The following is a 20,469-nucleotide window of genomic DNA, read 5'->3' as shown; positions in this document are numbered from 1 at the left end:
ATGAAATGAATTAAGTTTACTTCTTGCTTTCAGGTTGGTGAAGGGAAGGAGAAGATGGAAACTCTTCCCCTTTGGTTTTTGTATAGGGGTTGATATACAATGTGCTTAATGAATGTGTTCAGTTAACTAACTAATGAATGTGAAGTGGGATTTATCAAACTTGAGAACGATGATAGCCTGAGTTCTTCCACTTTCTCTGGTGCTGGGCTCATCATGGTAGAAGACTAATGACACCCTGGAAAACACACATCCGAGGAACCGTCCTTGGAGGAATTTAGTAAAGATGTGTTTGCTCTTTCTGTGGTCTTTCAGATACTGGATTTGTGCCACTAAGAATGTGACACTTCAGGCTATAGTCCTCAATGCCATAGATGTTGTGCCCCCTTTCTTTTGGTGTCCAGGTTTTTCTGCCTGATGCTGGCAGGGGCTCTCCCCACACCATATGTTCCACCCCCAGCTTGGTGATCTTGCCTTCAGAGAGCTCCCAACGCAAACAGGGTAAGGTGCTGGACTTCTTGTTAAACCCACATTTCAATAAAAGCCTTTATAACTCAGAGGAATGCATCTTTGGGGAAAGTCTTAAGTGAACGAAGGAAATATTGAGCCCTTGACTCACGTTCCACAGCCAGGTGTCCATCTCCCATAGCTGGAAACTTGGTCTGTCCAGTTGGCAACATGGGACATAGTTTCACAGGGATGAATGAACGGTTTTCTCAGTTCAGTTCCAAAGTGTTTCAGTAACACCAGGACATTATTTTGGAGGATTAGAAAAAGCTAAGTAGGAAAGATGCTTTGTGTACTAATCATCAATTAATTAGTATTTGGTTCACTAAAGGATGCTCTGCTGCCTAGAAGAGTGTCTCACCACCAAGAAATAGGAAGAACAAACTATGGATTTGGTGTTTAAAAGAGGAAGGTACACGCAAACCTGGATTCTCTTATCTTCCTACCAATGTATTTGTACCTGGTAACCAAACTCGCCGTACATTCATTTTAGAAGTTAGTTCATACTGACTTTTTTTTTTTTTTTTTTTGGTGGGGGGATGGAGTCTCACTCTGTCATCCAGGCTGGAGTGCAGTGGCACAATCTCAGCTCACTGCAACCTCCGCCTCCCAGGTTCAAGCAATTCTCCTGTCTCAGCCTCCCAAGTAGCTGGGACTACAGGTACATGCCACCACACCCAGCTGATTTTTGTATTTTTAGTAGAGACGGGGTTTCACCATGTTAGTCAGGCTGGTCTCAAACTCCTGACCTCAGGTGATCCACCTGCGTCAGATTTCCAAAGTGCTGGGATTACAGGTGTGAGCCACTGTGCCCAGCCTGTAGTGACTTCTAATAACCGAAATTTAACAATGTCAGGCCTACACATTGGAGACTCCCAAAAGGACACATAGAAAGTAAGTACCTTGTAGCTGAGTGTATCACTATGTTTAAAAAATAACAATCTCAGGAATTAAGGACTATCAGTTTACTTGGGTACTAGAAAAACTGACTGAGATTTAGTTGGGGGCTGGGAAGCCCAACATTTCCAGGATCCTAATCTGAGAGTGTCAACAAGCCCAACTTCTAAGGACGAAAGAAAGTATTAGGTTGTTGCAAAAGTAACTGTGGTTTTTGCCGTTAAAAGTAATTAATGGCGAAAACCGTAATTACTTCTGCAACGACCTACTACTGCAAGTTTAGTAAGAATTCTCTGCAGGGAATGTGAAAAAGACAGAGCCTTCTCAGTTTGCCATGGTCAAACTTATCTCCATTCATTTCCCTTATGTATAAGTTTTTCTACTTTTCAGATCACCTAAGAAAGACCTTAGATAATGTTTCTGACGATGGCAGGGGCAATGACAAGCTGAAACAAACTTCGACTGACCTTCGTTCAGTCCATGGAACTTTCTAGCCTCCAAATCTTTGTCTAACAAGGACTGTCAACTTCAGGAGAGAGAACACACAAAGACAGTAAGAACAAGAAATATTGAAGTTAAGGGTGCCTTATTTCATCAGGGATAAAAATTGGCAGCCAGGCTAGAAAATGTGCTCTTCACCTTACAGTAAGAATATCCAAAACTGGTTAAAAAGTGTGCTTAGAAATACCAACCTGCTGGCAAACATGCCGTCTAGATCCTTCTGATTCTTGGTAACAAGTGGGAATTTAGTGAACAACTTAATTCACCTGGGTCTCTGCGCCTGCCACTCCAAGGTTTTGATGAAAATGGAAAGCCCATGACAAGATAATCATATTTTATTTAAAATATTGCATTGGTAAAGGAGTACTGAAATTAACAACATCTCTTCATTCTCTAACATTTTCTGGTATCTTGAGTTTAAAAAAAAAATGCATGCCTCTGAGTGAAAGAGCCACAAGTATAATAATAGTGATTTGGTAATTCTTAGCAAAGCATTTTTGTGTCATATTCATAAATTTGCTAAGTATATGACTATAATGACGAGGTAATGAGTCACTTTGCAAGTCAGGATGCCACACTCTTTGCTATCAGCTAAACTGAAAAACGTCCTGATTGAGATGGGAGCTGATAGATAATTTAAAATAATTTGATGATAGATCACTATGTGATTTTTTGCATACAACTTGAAAAAGGTTTAAATAATTGAGTGAAATTTTCATAGTAAAACTCCTTCCAATTCCAAGTACTAATTTATTTGAACAAAATATCTCAGTTCTTCAATCTGTGAAAATGAAAATTAGGAATTGAATTAATGCCAAGCCCTGTTTCATTCTATCAACAAATAATATTCATCTGTGGTTATTTAGACTACTTGACAAAAAACCCAAGACATATTTCCAATACCTTTTACTTTTTATGTTTAATAGTGATACATAAAATTTTATATTTATGTTGTTTTGATCAATTTCTACAGTTATTAATTATAACTAACTCAACTCGGAATAAAATACAGAGCACTATGGTCACAGGAAATGTGCTAGAGAATATAGAGTTTTTAAAAATTTTATATATGGTTTTTAAAAGAAGTATATAAGCTGATCAATAAAACTTTAGATGAAGAAAAAAGTCTGTGGGAAAGTAAAATTGAAATAAATACAGAATAATGAAACATATTCTATTTTCTATTATTAAAGAACTTGTTCATTTGCCTTTTAAGTGGCTTCTGGTGGGTATCAAATTACTGGGGCATTAAGATTCCACTGGGTTTATTTTTTTAATGATGTAACACTTTTATTTCAAAATGTTAACATTCACAATAAATCAGAAATGATAATTCTTCAAACAATTTAAACTTTTGAACAACATGTCTAGCTATCATCTTTAAAAAGAGATGTAATACAGAGTTTTTCAAACTTCTTTTATGGTTAGCAAGAAATGTTTAAAGTCACTACTTTGGAATATTGTGTGGTAAAAGGTAAGGAATTGAATCTTTACTAGGTTGTAGTTGATGTCTTTCTCTGTCTGAGGCATCACATTCGGCTGAGAATGTAGTATGATCTTAGAGTGCTATTCACTGAAGGAGAGGAAGTAGGAAGCTTTTATTTTCTTTTGAAGAAATTCTTTAAGAAACTGACTTTCATTTCTTATTGAGAGATTGCCTTGGCCTTAGGAATCAGGGTCTTTTGCCCAGGCTGTGACCTGCCGTGAAGAGGCTGCCCTTGCCTTCCTGGTCTCCACCACCCAGAACTACTCCCCGTGTGATTATCTCACACATTCTGTGAATGTAATCAGAGTTAACATCAGGAAAACAGGGCTCCTCTCCTGGCCATGGAACTCCATCGCAGCTAGCAAGCCATAGTCCGGACCTGGGGAGTGACATGTTCAGGGATACAATTTCTTCTACAGTGTGAAGGATGATGTTCTTTCTATTGTGTGAGCAGTATTTCCACTGAAGAAATGCATCCCTTTTATTAATGATTTTCTGCCATTTAATTCACAAGAAAAAAAGTCTCAAGATATAATAAGCCACCTTACATAGGCAGACTATATTCAGGTAGAGAACAAACAAACCATACAAACAATTGGAAGTTTGTTTCAAATAAAACACTCTTGGAGGTACAAGAAGAAATTTTAACACGTGTGAAAATAAAGTACAAGAAGAAATTCCAGTACAAAACCAGTTAATAAAATGTAAAGTGAAAAAAGATTTACCTTTGGTCATTAAGCTTAAGCAGCAGCTGTTATCTGGGGAGATTTTGCAAATGAGGCCTAAGCCCTTTAGCGTTACAATAAAAAGTGCTATAAATCACCCTTTGAAAACTTTAGTAATTATGTGGGGATTTTTTGTTTTTGCAATAGATGTTGACAGTTAAAGTAACACTGTTAGTACAGAAAGATGTTGTAAAACTTCATGTTTATAAAACAGTGACTTAGAGGTCAGATAAACAGCTGCCCACATTTATGAACTTGAAATCTCCGTACCAGGCAAGTCCTAAGATCTAATTATGTACAAAAGAAAACAAAAAACACAATTAGCATGTTTCTAGTACAGGTGCGTGAAGCTGTATAATAATATTGTCTGATGCTAAGTGGTGAAGACAAAAGGATAACACAGAGTAAAGGGGGAGAGGATGACAAGGGTATTCCTGAAAAGTATTGGTCAGGAAGGTCTAACGGGAAAAGAGATAGAAGTCTCAGGTACAAATGGTGAAGTCATTTTTCATTTGGTTCTGAAACCTCAAACACAGTAAACAGAGGTAGATTAAAGTTGAATCTAAAGCCAAATGTTTTTGAAGGGATGTTGATACCTAATTTATTTGAAGTCTAATGGTCATTCAAGACAGAGGCTGACTCTGAGTTAAGAAATTAAAAATAAAAATACTGTTGAATAGATAGATCGATAGATGTGTGATAGGACAAGCATAGTAAAATGTCAATGGTGGGACATTAACATCCCTGTCATATCTGGGTATTGGATATAGCGGCGTTCTCTATTAAATCCATTCAGCCTTTTGTATGTTCATTTTATAATGAACACTCATGTTAGAAAGACTTATATTTCTCAAGCTTAGAAACATATTTCAGGTCAGAACAAGTCATAATCATTAAAATAGTTACTAAAGTTTGTCAAATTTGCTTTAGTATTTACTTATTTAAATCTTATCTCACATAGTTATCATCTTTTAAACTAACTTAGTAATATTGCCTGTATTAAGTTCTGATTTTGTCTTAAAACAGTAATATGAGGTAAACAGTATGACATTAGTATGCTAAGGTCTCTTTCAGTTAAACACACGTATGAATAACACAGGGATACCTAGATTATGAAAATATCCATTATCTGTGTACTAGGTAGAAATATAATTTCATGGAAAGCACTTATAAAACAAAAACCACAAAAGTTTGAGTATTAAATGCTCATTTTATTTGTAAGTTAGTGACACAAGTATTAAAAGCCCTCTTCTTGAATATTCAATTAATTACGTAAATTTAACAAAATAATAACCAGTTGGGTTCAATAACACAGGCTGGCCCTGCCTTCCTGTTAAATAGCATAGCTCTAAAAGTCTCCCAAATATAGATCATTTCTGGAGCAAACAATATTCCTCCTCCAAAAAGAGATTAAACATTTAAGGTTGTGCATATTCTCGACTATTCAGGAGATGACAAGACTAGAAAGTGAATAGGATCTTTCTAACTTTAGAGTAAGATAATGGCACTTTAAGAAAAATGACTCTCTGAATGTTACAACCAAAGCTGATTTGTATGAGAAACTTCCCTCATATTTCTTTTCAAATTCTCTTAAATGCAGCATGAAAAGTAAACAAAATATTTCAAAAAGAATGGGATGCAGAAATGTCAAGCTTTGCCAGACCAGAGAAGTAATTTCTAAGAATCAAAAGTTACATACAAAATGAATTACAATTTTATCATACAGAAAGGAATTGGGCAATTTCCCCTCCTCACCTCCCCTCTTGTATTTTTACTAGGGAAGAAAAGTCCTACAACAAAGAGCTCCTTTCTGAGGTATCTAGGACTATTTGTTTCCCCACAGCCTCACTCCACCCCATTGTATCTATATTTACTCAATTGCTTCCATTTAGGCAATGATGGCTGTTGGAGAGCACTTTCCACTGTGGGTGTGAAGCTGGCAGAAAAAGGTGCTGGGTTTGGAAAGGCCACTGGAGCAGTGCCTTCTGGAATTGGTGCCATGTTAGTTCATTATTTCTAGCAAAAGTCTACCTCATATTAATCAAAAATAAATTCTCCTGCAGATTAAGATGACTGGCCTACAGAAATAGGAAAGCACACCTCAGTGAGGCAGAGAGTGGATGACTGACTGATAAACACCAGAGACTTGGCTAAGCAGTGTGGACGTATTAATCCAAAAATTTTAGGGAACTTAAAATTAAAACAAACAGAATGGTGTACAAATATTGTGCCCTAGTTAGTGAGTTTCTTTTTTATGGAAATGTGAGTTAGCAATTCTGAAACTAGTTTTTGTTCAAAGACTGAAGAAATAAGGAAATGTGTATATAAGTAATGACAGCCAGGACTCTGTCAGAGAAATGAGTTGCCAACGAAGAAAGGGGGAATGCTCAGATGAACCCCATCATATCTCATTGGAATCAAGGGCATGAACCACCACACACAATTTGAAAGGGCTCTCAATGTCAAATCTGGAATAATGTGAACAATAAAATTGGAAGCCTAATGTAATCATGTCAATGATTACATTAAATATAAATGGCCCAAAAGCACTAGTTAAAAAAGATTATCAGACTAAAGTTTTAAAAACCAACTGATTCTATGTTATCTATAAGAAACCTACTTCAAAAATAATGATATAGATATATTCAAAGTGAAAAGATGGTAAAATGATGTGTCAAGTAAACACTAATTAAAAAATGAGAGTAGCTATAGTAATATCAGAAAAATTGAACTGCAGAACAAGGAAAATGACTAAGGATAAAAATGAACATTATATAATCATGAAAAATAAATTAATCCAAAAGAAATAATACTCCTAAGTGTGTATGCATCAAACAAGAAAGTTCCAGAATACATGAAGCAAAAACTAAATAAACAAAAAAATGGACAAATCTACGCTCATTCTTCAAGATATCAACAGTCTTCTTTCAGTGGTTGTTAAAACAAGTAGACAGAAAATCAGCAAGGATAAGAAGGGCCTGTACACTACTACTGAACAAATTTATCTCATTGACATGTATAGACTTTCCATTCAACAAGCAGAATATGTATTCTCTTTCAGAACACAGAGAACATTTATCAAAATATCATATTCTGGGCCATAAAATAAACCTTAACAACAATAAAAGAATTTAAATCATACAAAGATTTTTGGCCATACATAATGAAGCTATAAATCATTAACAGAAGATACTTTGGAAACACTCAAATATCTAAAATTTTAGCATCACACTTTTAAGCCTTTGGGTCATGCAGAAAGCTTCAAGGGAAATTAGAAAATATTTCAAAATATATTTATTTGAAAATGCAACAGGTGGGATACAGCCAAATTATAGTTTAGAAAGAAATTTATAGCATAAAATGTTTATATTAGAAAAGTCCCTCATCAATTATCTGTGCATCTACCTTAAGAAATAAGAAAAAAGAGAAAATCAAACCAAAAGCTAGCAAAAGGAAAAGTGATAATAAAGTAAGGTGCAGAAACCATTGCAATAATAAAAACCTAAGAATAATAGAGAAAATCATTGAAAATAAAAGCTGTTTCTTTGGAAAAAAGAATAAAATTGATAAACTTCTAGACAGACTAAGCAAAGGGAAAAAGAGAAGACATGAGTCATCAGTATCGGAAACAAAAGCGATTATATCACTACGGACCTTACAGACATTAAAAAGATAATAAAGGAACGCATCAATCTGATAACTTAGATGAAATAGATCAACTCTTTGTAAAATATTACAAAAACTCACTAAAGAATAAATAAATAACCTAGTTAGTGTTATGTCTGTTAAACATATTTTATATAGTTAAAATTTTACAATAAAGAAAATCCCAGACCAAGGTAGTTTTAAAGGTAAACTCCACCAATCATGTAAGGATGAAATAATGCCAATTCTACAAAAATTCCTGTGGAAAATAGAAAAGGACACTTATAAACTCATTTTTTGAGGCAAGTATTACTCTGATACCAAAAGGAATCAAAGATATGAGAGAAGAAAATCATAGCCCAGTACTCCTCATGAACATAGACGCATACATATTCAACAAAATATTAAATCAAATTCAGTAATATATAAAAGGGATAATACACGTCTGTAAAACTCTGGTGCAAAAATATTTATAGCGATTTTCTCTATAATTGGCAATAACAGGAAACAACCCAGATATTTTCAAATGGTCAGTGGCTAAACAAATGATAGTACATCCATAAAGTAGATGTACTGTTCAGGATAAAGCAGAATAAACTGTCAGTGCATACAGCAATATTGATAAATCTTAAACTCGTTTTTGCTAAGTGAAAGAAGCCACATGCAAAAGGCTATATTGCATGTGCCTATTTATATGCCATTCTAGAAAGAGCAAAACTATAGGAATGGAAAACAGATCAATTGTTGGCAGGGTTTAGGGGTCAGTGAAAGGCTTGACACTAAAGAGGGGCACAAAGGAAATTTTGGGGTGATGAAACTATTCAATATGGCACCAGAGTGATGGATACATTACTCCATGCATCTGTCTATACTCACAGAACTGCACATGAAAAAGTAAATTTTATGGTATGTACATATAAATTAAATAAAAATATAACCTATGACATACAGCTAGAGTAAGAAATATTCATAGTCTCAAAATTATGTCAATGGAAATTTAAAAACCAAAATTAAATACATTAAGCATTCAAGTAAAAGGGTTAGCAAAAAAAAAAAAAATCAAAATTTATTGAAGGAACATGGATAAAAGCATAAAATAGAAAAAGAGTACAGCCAAAGAAAAAAATTAAAACTTCCCTGAAATTACAGTAATATTGATGAACCTCTCACCTAATCAGGGGAGAAAAAGAAGAGGAAACCATACAGACCAAAATTAGAAATGATTAAGAAGAAATAATCCTCGAAACAGAAAACTCTATTTTAGTCAAGAGAAGCTACTTATTGTTCCATAAATGTATTTTTAAAATTAGAAAGGTTGGCTATTTTACCGAGAAGTCCAAGCAGAACAATTTCCTTAGAAGAAATAAAGAAAAATTCCACCCATAAAGAAAATACCAAAACACTACAAAACAAAACAAAAGGCCTGGATTGTTATTCAGGAAAATTCTACCTAAACATTGAAGAGCAGATGATTCTAATGCCATTTAAGCTGTTCAAAACCATTAAACAAAGAAAAGAGTCTTTCAAATTATTTTCATAAACCCTGTAAGAAATTCACAAAAGATAAAGATCAATAACACTTACAAAGGCTGACAGAAACATTGTGAGTAAAATATTAACAAACAGAAATCAACACATGTTTAAAAATCATGAAACGTACATTTTATTATAAGAATGGCTGAATGCCTCTAATTAGGCAACCAATTAATATTCCTAATTTCCAATTAAGAAACCAATTAATATTACCACATGGATGGCTCAGCATTAGGAAGCATTAATATTGTCTTGCTAAAAACTCATTACTACAACGTTGGAAAAGCATTTGAAATTAAATTTCAAATCCATTCCTAATTTTTAAAAAGACAGTTACACAGAAATCAACAGAAAATATCTAAACATAATTTATACATATACAAGTACGTAATATGAAATGTGTAGATCAAAGTCAGAAATGAGACAAGGTTGTCTACTGCCATCACTACTACTTAACTACTTTTTCTTTGTAACTTTTTATTGGAGGTCTTAACTAATGAAATTAGAAAAGGAAGTTAATTCTGGAACAGTTGAGAGACAGGCGAAAAAATTGTACAGGCATGCTCTATACGAGAAATGTCAAAAATTATCACTGAGTTTTAGGTATGAGAATGTTATTGTGGCTAAATGGAATTTTTTCCCCAAATTTTAAATGGATCCTGAAGTATTTTACAGCACAATGTCATGGTGTTTGTGACTTACTTTAAAGGATTTCATCACAAATGTGGAACAATAAACGCATAAAAATAAGTATATATATGTTAGTATATCCTTGATCTACATAAAACAATTCTGGAAGGATATATGAAAACTAATAATGGTGGCTACCCGTGGCAGCATGTTTTATCTTATCTTGTCTTGTCTTATTTTATTATTTTGTTTTGGTGAGGGGACTGAGGTGATGGAGAAAGGATGTAACGAAATGTTCAAAGGTATACTTTTACACACATTGATTTAAAATGTAGTGTTATTCAATAAAGTACACATTTTTGCTATTAAAATACAAAGAAAACTTCTTCAGTCTTTAACAGATCAAGAGGTAGAAAAAAATAAAATTTTAGCACACCTGGAAGATGTGTTATAATGGTAATTCAAATAATATTGTTCTAACTTTGTCCTCTATAAAAAACATGTATTCTTTTCGAGGGTACACAGAATATTTACAAAAATTAAGTATGCATCAGAGCACATGTTTAAAAAACCCTCACTGAATTTCAAAAGGCAGAAATTATACAGGCCAAATACTCTGACCACAGAAAAATAGAATGAAGCTGTGTTCAAAGACAGATTCATATCCGTAAAAGCTTTTATTATTACACAAGAAGAAATGAAAACAAATGAAAGCATTCACTTCAGGAAGTTAATATAAGGAAAACAAAGCAAGAGGAAGGAAATAATTTTTACAAAAAAAAAAAATTGATGGCCAAAATAGAATAAAACCAGATTTGATATACACATCTAAGAGCCCTTTCATTGAGGCCAAAAAAGCTAATTAAAATGCCAAACATCTGGCAATCTCTTTAAGAAAAACGGGAAAATACAGATATACAAAATAAAGAATGAGAACACAGCTAGGTAGAAGATTCAAATAATAATATGGTAAAACCTCTCACAATAAAGGTGGTTAACTCCATGATAACGCAGTTGAAAATCTTGCAGAAATGGGTGAATCACTAATAGGAAATGGCAATTTTCCAAACCTATTGAAGACTAAGTATACCATCTAAATGTACAATGATCACAGGGGAAAAATAAAATGAAGAATTATCCAAGCATTTCTTCCAAAAATGGTGCCAAGCCCACAGTTTTTTGGGCTAAGTTCTTTCCAACTTTCAAGGAACAGATAATTAGTACGCTATGTAAACTGCTGTAAAGCAGAGGAAATCGCAGGAAGCTTCCCAGCCCACTTAACAAAGCCAGCACAGATCCGATCCCAAAACCTGACAAAAGTGGCACAAAAAAGAAAATGACAGGCTATGAATAAGCTTATTAAAATTCTAAATAAAGCACTAGCAATTTCAGACCAAGTCTATATTAAAATGACAATAGTTCATGATCAAATAAAATTATTCAAGGAGCACAAGGATATTTTAATATATCACATTAATAGATTACAAAGAAAACCATATAATCATCTTTAAAATGCCCATAAAAAGGCATCTGAAAAAAAAAATGCAATATCCATCCCTGGGTTAAAGAAAGAAAATTAAAAAGGACCAAAAAATCTTTAGGAGTCCAGGATCAAAACGCTGATTCTCTAATATTGTACCATCATGCAGACTTCCTTAAATTTCAGCCTACAAGCCACTTACATGAGAATTATCTGGGTGCTTGTTTAAAAGGTAGGTATATATGTAGCCTTTTCTGTTGAGTCACTTATCCATTGCCACAGACATCCTGTGTAACACACCACCCCCAAACAGTGGCTTAACACCATAAGCATTCATTTCTTTTGTGCTCTGTGAGTGGAATATTTAGGTGAGATGTTTCCTGTGACCCTGGCCTCCTGGCTTACAGGAGGAGGGCTCAGCTGGCTGTAGCTGATCTGGTGGTTCGGCTGCAGTGACCTGGGCTCCACACTCCTCCTTTTCACCCTGGGGACAGCCACCTCACCTGGGCATCTTCTCGTGGGGATGGCAGAGATGCAGGATGGCAAGCACCTACCAGACATCTCTTTCAAGCCTGTGCTGCTACTACATCTTCTGACATCCGATGGGCCACAACACGTCACATGGCTAAGCCCAGTGTTAAGGGGCCGGGTCAAGCATGTACCTGGTCAAAGCCCATTTCAACTTGCAACAGGAAAGGGTATGGACAAAGGGGCAGAACATCAGGGCCATATCTGTGCTTTCCAGATTTTCTAACAATTCTCATGTTACTTTTGAAATAGTTTTTATTTAAAAAATTAAAAATTAAGTGCATAGGTTTGAGAGACATTATGTATGTGCTACTGTGGGAGAGACCACAGCCTGGCAAAGTATCTAATCTCAATGAGAGATAGAAAACAAATGTGGGTTTCTCTGTTCATCAAAAGGGAAAAAATACAAGAAAGAAAAAGAAATACCCCCCAGAGCCAAAGGGACTGGGGCAATTGCGACGTGTGCTGGGAGTGAAAAGTGAGCTAGAACAATATTTTTTACATTTCAGTTTGTCATTGACTATTGGATCAAGGTAACAATTTCGTGGGCCGTAGAAACTTTTTAAATTTTTTATTTTTTAAACTTTTATTTTAGGCTTGGGGGTACATAAGAAGTTTTGTTACACTGTTAAATGTGTGCCACGTGGGTTTGTTGTACGTACTATTACATCACCCAGGTAATAAACTCAGTACCCCATAGTTATCTTTTCTGCTCCTCCAGCTCCTCCCACCCGCCCCCCTCAAGAAGACCCCAGTGTCTGTTGTTTCCTTCTTTGTGTTCATAAGTTCTTATCATTTAGCTCCCACTTATAAGTGAGAACATGCGGTATTTGATTTTCTGTTCCTGCGTTAGTATGTTAAAGACCATAGCCTCCAGCTCCATCCATGTTACCACAAAACACATGATCTCATTCTTTCATATGGCAGCATAGTACTCCATGGTGTATATGTGCCACATTTTCTTTATCCAGTGTGTCACTGATGGGCATTCAGGTTGATTCCATGTCTTTGCTATTGTGAACAGTCCTGCAATGCACATGTGTCTTCATGGTAGATTGCTTTATATTCCTCTGGGTATATACTCAGCAATGGGATTTCTGAGTCGAATGGTAGTTCTGCTTTTAGCTCTTTGAGGAATTGCCACGCTGCTTTCCACAATGGTTGAACCAATTTACACTCCCACCAACAGTATATAAGGGTTCCCTTTTCTCTACAACTTTGCCAGCATCTGTTATTTTTTGGCTTTTGAATAGTAGCCATTCTGACTGCGGTGAGATGGTATCTCCTTGCGGTTTTAATTTGCATTTCTCTAATGATCTATGATATTGAGCTTTTTTTCATATGCTTATTGGCCACATGTATGGCTTCTTTTGAATACTGCTCAGTGAAATAAAAGAGGACACAAACAAATGGAAGAACATACCATGCTCATGGATAGGAAGAATCAATATTGTGAAAATGGCCATACTGCCCAAGGTAATTTATAGATTCAATGCCATCCCCATCAAGCTACCAATGAGTTTCTTCACAGAATTGGAAAAAACTGCTTTAAAGTTCATATGGAACCAAAAAAGAGCCCGCATCTCCAAGACAATCCTAAGTCAAAAGAACAAAGCTGGAGGCATCACGCTACCTGACTTCAAACTATACTACAAGGCTACAGTAACCAAAACAGCATGGTACTGGTACCAAAACAGAGATATAGACCAATGGAACAGAACAGAGTCCTCAGAAATAATACCACACATCTACAGCCATCTGATCTTTGACAAACCTGAGAGAAACAAGAAATGGGGAAAGGATTCCCTATTTAATAAATGGTGCTGGGAAAATTGGCTAGCCATAAGTAGAAAGCTGAAACTGGATCCTTTCCTTACTCCTTATACGAAAATTAATTCAAGATGGATTAGAGACTTAAATGTTAGACCTAATACCATAAAAATCCTAGAGGAAAACCTAGGTAGTACCATACAGGACATAGGCATAGGCAAAGACTTCATGTCTAAAACACCAAAAGCAACGGCAGCAAAAGCCAAAATTGACAAATGGGATCTCATTAAATTAAAGAGCTTCTGCACAGCAAAAGAAACTACCATCAGAGTGAACAGGCAACCTACAGAATGGGAGAAAATTTTTGCAATCTACTCATCTGACAAAGGGCTAATATCCAGAATCTACAAAGAACTCAAACAAATTTACAAGAAAAAAACAAACAACCCCATCAAAAAGTGGGCAAAGGATATGAACAGACATTTCTCAAAAGAAGACATTCATACAGCCAACAGACACATGAAAAAATGCTCAACATCACTGGCCATCAGAGAAATGCAAATCAAAACCACATTGAGATACCATCTCACACCAGTTAGAATGGCGATCATTAAAAAGTCAGGAAACAACAGGTGCTGGAGAGGATGTGGAGAAATAGGAACAGTTTTACACTGTTGGTGGGATTGTAAACTAGTTCAACCATTATGGAAAACAGTATGGCGATTCCTCAAGGATCTAGAACTAGATGTACCATATGACCCAGCCATCCCATTACTGGGTATATACCCAAAGGATTATAAATTATGCTACTATAAAGACACATGCACACATATGTTTATTGCAGCACTATTCACAATAGCAAAGACTTGGAATCAACCCAAATGTCCATCAGTGACAGATTGGATTAAGAAAATGTGGCACATATACACCATGGAATACTATGCAGCCATCAAAAAGGATGAGTTTGCGTCCTTTGTAGGGACATGGATGCAGCTGGAAACCACCATTCTTAGCAAACTATCACAAGAACAGAAAACCAAACACCGCATGTTCTCACTCATAGGTGGGAACTGAACAATGAGATCACTTGGACTCAGGAAGGGGAACATCACACACAGGGGCCTATCATGGGGAGGGGGGAGGGGGAGGGATCGCATTGGGAGTTATACCTGATGTAAATGATGAGTTGATGGGTGCAGCACACCAACATGGCACAAGTATACATATGTAACAAACCTGCACGTTATGCACATGTACCCTACAACTTAAAGTATAATAATAAATAAATTAAAAATAATAATAATAAAATAAAAAATAAAAAAAAAAAGAAAAGTGTCTGTTCATGTTATTTGCCTACTTTTTAACGGTGTTGTTTTCCTCTTGTAAATGTAAATTTCTTATAGATGCCGGATATTAGACCTTTGTCAGATGCATAGTTTGGAAATACTTTCTCCCATTCTTTAGGTTGTCTATTTACTCTGTTGATAGTATTTTTTTTTTTTTTTACTGTGCAAAAACTCTTAAGTTTCAGTAGATCCCAATTGTTAACTTTTGCTTTTGTAGCAATAGCTTTTTGTGTCTTTCTCATGAAATCTTTACCCATTCCTATGGCTAGGATGGCATTGCCTAAGTTGTCTTCCAGGGTTTTTATAGTATTGGATTTTATATTTAAGTCTTCAATTCATCTCGAGTTGATTTTTGTATATGGTGTGAGAAAGGGGTCCAGCTTCAATCTTCTGCATATGGCTAGCCAGTTATCCCAGCATCATTTGTTGAATAAGGAGTCTTTTCCTCATTGCTCGTTTTTGTCAGCCTTGTCAAAGATCATATGGTCTTAGATGTGTGGCCTTACTTCTGGGTTCTCTATTCTATTCCATTGGTCTATGTCCTTGTTTTTGTACCAGTACCATGCTGTTTTTGGTCATTGTAGCCTTGTAGTATAGTTTGAAGTCAGATTACGTGATTCCTCCAGCTTTGTTCTTTTTGCTTAGGATTGCCTTGGCTACTCAGGCTCTTTTTTTGGTTCCATATAAATTTTAAAATAATTTTTTCTAGTTCTGTGAAGAACGTCATTAGTAGTTTGATAGGAATAGCATTGAATCTGTAAATTGCTTTGGGCAGTATAGCCATTTTAATGATATTGATTCTTCCTATCCATGAGCATTGGATGCTTTTCCATTTGTCATAAAAATATTTTTTAAATGAAGTAGAAAATAGTAGAAAATGTCAGAGTTTATTACAGAGTGGATGTAAATATCATAGTGAAATATCTTCAGTGATGCATTGTAAATATCTGCTTTCTTCTTAGAAAGACTTTGCAATAGAGGAGCCCTAAAAGTAGGTTCGGGAAAAGGAGATGAAAAGGCCACACTTAGGCTATGTGTAGGAAGATGTGGATAACATGACCTATGTCCTAGATTAAGTCTGGTAGAGTTATCAAGGGAATTCCCTCTAATTCTCAAAAGTGTTCCAGTTTAGGCAATAAATTATACGGTCACCCTCAAGATACTCGGCTCAATTCAGCCAATGTTAGTAAGGGCTTTAGTGCCTATAGACAAGAGTCAGACTCAAAGATTTACCTAGAAGAGAGCCCCAGGAATGCGACGTGGGCTATGGATAAGGGTTTACACAGTCGTGTTATCCTGAAGTGCACGGCTATGATGTGTAGTCTTATGTGTCAACATGTCAGGCTCAGGTGCCCAGTTATTTAATCAAAATGAATCTAGGTGTTGCTGTAGAGGTATTTTGTAGATGTGGTTAACACCTATAGTCATCCTACTTTAAGTAAAGAAGATCACCCTCTATAATGTGAGTGGGCCTCATCCCATCAGTTGAAGGCCTTAAGAGTGAAAACTGATTTTTCAGAGAAAAAGGAATTCTGCCTCAAGGCTGCAGCATGAACTCCTGCCTGAGTTTGCAGTCTGCTCTCTGCCTTAAGGATGTTGGATTTGCCAGCCCCTACAACCAAGCGAGCCAATTCCTTAAAATAAAATCTCCATCTCAATTGATCTGCATGTCTTCCTCTCTGTCTATACATCTGTATCTATCTATTCACCTACATCTCTACATATCTAGATCTAATGCCTTCATATCTAAATCTATCATCTCCTATTTATTCTGTTTCTCTGAAGAACCAATATAATGGCTGAGAACCAAGGCATCACCTGGAAAAGAGGTCTGATCTTGCAGGGATTCAAGTGAAGAGAGTGAGCCCAGGCCTAGCTACGTTAAGAGGTGAATTAATGAGACTAGAGGATGGTCACTGGGGTCCCAAGGATGGAAGGGACATACCAGTTATCAGGCCTAGAGCTATTGTTTAACTCTTACAGGGCTAACAGCACTAACAAGATACAGTGCTGGCATGAAATCCACACTTGTGCTTCTTCGAGGTTCCATGTGGCCTGTACCCTGACAGTTTCTCATGCTATAGGCAACATGTTGAAAAGCTGGGTGTGCTATGTGTGAGAAATAAGGCATGATGGATGTGTGTATTAGCAAGGGTTCTCCAGAGAAACAGAGCCAGTAGGCGATGTGTGTGTGTGTGTCTGTGTGTGTGTGTGTGTGTGTGTGTGTGTGTGTATATATATATATATATATATATATATATATATATATATATATGAGAGAGACAGAGAGATTTTAAGGAACTGTCTTGTGCAATTGTCAGGACTGGTAAGTCTGAAATCTGTAGAGTGGACCCACAAGCTGGAGATTCAGGTAAGAGTTGATCTTGCAGTCTCGAGTCCAAATTCCACAGGATGGCAGAACAGAAACTTAAATAGGATTTCTATGTCTCGGTCTTGAGGCAGAATTCCTTCTTTTTCAGGAAATCTCAGTCTTTGCTGTCAGGGTTTTCGACATTGACTGAGGCTCACCAGCATTATGGAGGGTCATCTACTTTACTCAAAGTCTACTGATCATAGATATTAAGCGCATCTACCAAATATCATCGTAGCCACATCCTGGCTTGGGTGAAGCTGACATGTGAAATTAACCATTTCAACATCACACGGACTTTGGACCTAGGCAGACCTGGAATGTGTACATACTAGCTGGGTAATTTGGGCAAAGGTCACCTCTCTAAGCCTGACTCATCTCATCTCTAAAATGGGAGTAATAAGGCTGACCTAGAACAATGGTGGAAAGAATTCATTAGACGCTCAGTAGGTTTTGTTATGACTCCATTAACTGTGTTGGGGAAGGGCAAAGTGTTGGTGGAAGAGAAAGTAGGGAGAGCCTGTGAGCCCAGCAAGTAGCTCCAGGAGGAAGCTGTAGCATGAGAGTGGCTGCACAGACCCCAAGCTGGAAGATGGGGCACCTACTGAGACGTGCCCCTGGGGCCTGTCCTACTTGGTCACAATTCCACCAGCTACTAAACAAGTGCACGATTACCATCTGGAGTTGTCAGCCTCTGCCTGTAAAAGAAGGACTGCTCTCAATTGAGTCAGTTGAGGACACCAGGCTTCTCTCCTCTTTTGTGCCTCTCTCCTGTAATTCACACACACAGCCCTGTTGTTATTACCTCATCCTAGGGCATGTGCCTGACACTAAGGAGTACTGTTTAAGCCTTAATTCCTTTATAGTAATGGCCAGTTGTCTGAAACACAGTGTTTTCCTAGGAAAGTAGGCCTATGAAACAGGTCCTATTACAGCACCTCCAGCCCGGTGTGAATGAAAACCAACAGAATTCATAAAGCAAATGAAAAATGAAATTCAGCTGCTTCAACTCCCTCGGCTAGGATCGAAATACAGGTACAGATGAATTCCTCGGATGACGCACAGCCAAATGTGACTAGAGTGTTATGATGTGTTTCTTAGGTCATAGCTGACAGGTTGCCAGGATTGCATTTGTGAGAGCAAAGAGATCAGCATTAAATTTCTTTCCCGTTATGTAACTGCTTTCACTTAAAGGATTACTTGTTCCCATACAAGAATGAGCCATGTACCTCCTTATAAAGTGTCCATGCTATCCCGCAAAGTACAGACCTGACTATGGATTTCACATGGACGCATTAGCCGCTTTAATTGATGAAAGAAATGGGAAACTGCCTTCTCTTTCTGACTACATTCAAAGGCTCCCCTTTGCTTTTAGCTTTCTGGCCATTTCATTTGATTATAGAGTAATTCTGAGCCCCTAATAATACCATCAATCAACAACATGAAAGGCATGACTATAGATGACCATGGAGCCCCCTTTTAGTTCCCTGACACTGATTTTTCCTCTTCTAGTTAGTTGAAAACAATTCTTGAAAAAACATTTCAAAAGGAAATCTTTTTTTCCCCAAAGATTCCAAACAGGATGTTATTACTGCTTGTTCTGTTACATTAGAAAACTTTATTAAAACCACCTTTCTCTAGCCTTTTAAACAGAGAAGCATGGAGCAAATTTGGCAAACACAAAAATACTTCTGTAATGATGAACAGAAATACATGTGCATTTGTAACATGAAGCATGCTGTTGTGTTTCTAATATCGGACTCTCTTTCTATACATTATTCTCTTAGTTTCATGAAAAAATAGACCTTTCATCAAATTGAGATTTATCGCTAAACACTTGGAATTCTTGCATCAAAATCAAGGATTGACTTCACTTCCACCAGACAGCTTCCACCTTCCAGTCTGGGTGATTCAGTATCCACATTTGCTTTATTAAATCCTGTATTCACTAGTTTGGTGGCAAACAAGGACTAACTTACTTCACTAATTTGTAAATTGTGATTCCAGACTGTGTAACACGGCCTTGACTAGGCTTCCCAGGCTAGAGCAGCCACGTACGTGGCCCCTCTCTGAGACCTCACATGAAATTCTTCATTTATTTTCCATGATTGCCACTTTATTTGAGCTCATAGCCCTGCCCTGAATGAGTCTTTGATATATTGAGAGTTAACCTAGTGTATCATTAATAACACTGAGTAGCAAGCAACCACAAAACCCAGCAAAATGCAAAAATACATTTTTTTTTTAGCTCACAGTTCCATGGGGTTCTGTGATCTGGGCTGAGCACACCTGTGTGCTTCCTGTGTGGCCAGCTGGGGGTTGGCTCACCCAGGATGGCCTCCGCTGGACGACAGGGACTCGGCTCTGCTCCACGCATCTTTACTCCTCCAGAAGACCAGCTCAGACACAGACGCAGCAGCCAGGACAAGGGCCGTCCTAACCACCCAAGGCTTTTCAAGCCTCTGCTTACATGATGGTGGCTGACGTCCCACTGGCCAAGAGAAGTCACATGGCTGACTGAGAGTCAGAGGAGGAGAAAACTGCAAAGTGCATTGGGAAAAGACTTGGACACAGGGAGTGGGGAGAATTGGGGCCATTTTTGTAATCTACCACACTTGGTACCTACAGTCAAGCTTAAGAAAAGAACAGAGTGATGTGCAGGCTCAGAGGAATGAGAGAAAACAATTTATGTCTCACCCGAGCATCAGGGAAGGCTTCCTGGTGGAGGTCACAAGTTGGATACACATCACCACATCATAGATGCCATCCTCCAAGAGCTGGTCTCACTCTGAAATACTAAATGGCAAGACCCCTCCAAAGTCATGCCCTCACTTATGCTACACACACCCGCTGAGTTCACCCAGACTTCCCCACCTGATCGTTCAGCTTTCTCTTGTTTCTCTGCAACCTTGGGGCCCTCAACTCCCTCTTGGTCCATCCCTCTGATGCTCAGGTGCAGTAGAACCCTAGCTCAGGGTGAGTCCAATAATCTGCCTCCCCTAACTTGGACGCTTTGGCCTCCTGGAGAAAACTCAGAAAACCGAGGATGAAGT

The 20,469-nt window shown here is 37.1% G+C and overlaps 1 long non-coding RNA gene across 1 annotated transcript in view; it reads right to left on the bottom strand.

Annotated features, from left to right (window-relative positions):
* Nucleotides 1-20,020, bottom strand: part of LOC105485303 (uncharacterized) — a 55,838-nt gene extending 35,818 nt beyond the window's left edge. Inside the window, exon 1 of the long non-coding RNA XR_011614593.1 lies at nt 19,745-20,020. This is a non-coding gene — a long non-coding RNA (uncharacterized lncRNA). The remainder of the gene's footprint in view (nt 1-19,744) is intronic.
* Nucleotides 20,021-20,469: the final 449 nt, after the last annotated feature.

The sequence above is a fragment of the Macaca nemestrina genome, chromosome 16 (genome assembly GCF_043159975.1).
Source record: "Macaca nemestrina isolate mMacNem1 chromosome 16, mMacNem.hap1, whole genome shotgun sequence".
Classification (NCBI taxonomy): Eukaryota; Metazoa; Chordata; class Mammalia; order Primates; family Cercopithecidae; genus Macaca; species Macaca nemestrina.
The sequence above is the reverse complement of the archived record's forward strand: the minus strand, read 5'-3'. Positions and strand labels throughout refer to the sequence as shown.